This window comes from Alexandromys fortis, unplaced genomic scaffold (assembly GCF_014885135.2).
Source record: "Alexandromys fortis isolate MF-2015 unplaced genomic scaffold, M_Fortis_MF-2015_v1.1 scaffold_78, whole genome shotgun sequence".
Classification (NCBI taxonomy): Eukaryota; Metazoa; Chordata; class Mammalia; order Rodentia; family Cricetidae; genus Alexandromys; species Alexandromys fortis.
The window spans coordinates 3,112,372-3,113,195 of record NW_026067977.1 but is presented as its reverse complement, the minus strand read 5'-3'; the positions used below and the strand labels follow the sequence as shown (position 1 = coordinate 3,113,195).

General features: G+C 54.2%; 1 pseudogene; it reads left to right on the top strand.

The window, feature by feature from the left end:
- The first annotated feature begins 270 nt into the window (after positions 1–270).
- On the top strand, positions 271–768 carry LOC126510811 (cytochrome c oxidase subunit 6A1, mitochondrial-like; annotated as a pseudogene).
- The last annotated feature ends 56 nt before the right edge of the window (positions 769–824 follow it).

Genomic DNA, 824 nt, shown 5'->3' with positions numbered 1-824 from the left:
CAAGACACCAAAGATTTGTGGTCAAACTCCACGGCAGGAATTTAAGGTCTATTCAAATACTGCCTTCCCTCCCCTGCAAACCTGGATTTGAATTTAAAAGAGCAAGCTAAGTGCAAGAGACCCAAGCCTTTTCTGCAGTCGGACGTCCTGCTGGGGGAGTGGGGTGGGGGTTGGGGAAGAGTACAGCTTCAGTCTTTCTCCAGTGAGAACAGCATCCTTTCAGGTGAGGTATGGCTGGTCCAACAGCAAGAGGGACCCAGGTGTTCCAAGATGGTGTTGTCGGTGTGCGGGTCTCGGGTGTCGGGGCTGCTGGGCTGGGCCCTCCCACAGGTGGGGCGGCCCATGTAGCCCCTCCCACAGGTGGGGCGGCCCATGTCAAGTGGCACCCACGGCGAGGAGGGTTCAGCTCGCATGTGGAAGGCCCTCACCTACTTCGTGGCGCTGCCCAGGGTGGGAGTGAGCATGCTCAACGTCTTCCTGAAGTCGCAGCACAGAGCACGAGAGTCCCGAGTTTGTCGCCTACCCTCATCTCCGCATCAGGACCAACCCTTGCCCTAGGGAGATGGTAACCATACCCTCTGCCACAACCCTCGTGTGAACCCACTTCCGACTGGCTATGAAGATGACCTTCCCCCAGGCAGCAAGGGACCACATCACTGGTTTGGACCATTACTCTTTGTGGACCATGAAGCGCATGGGGCGCTAAGCTCATCTTTCCTTGTATCCAACAGTGACCATTACACTGATCCTCCATCCCTTTGCTTATAAGAGGAGATGGCCTAAATAAATAACTTAGTTACCTTGTTCATGAAAAAAAAAAAAAA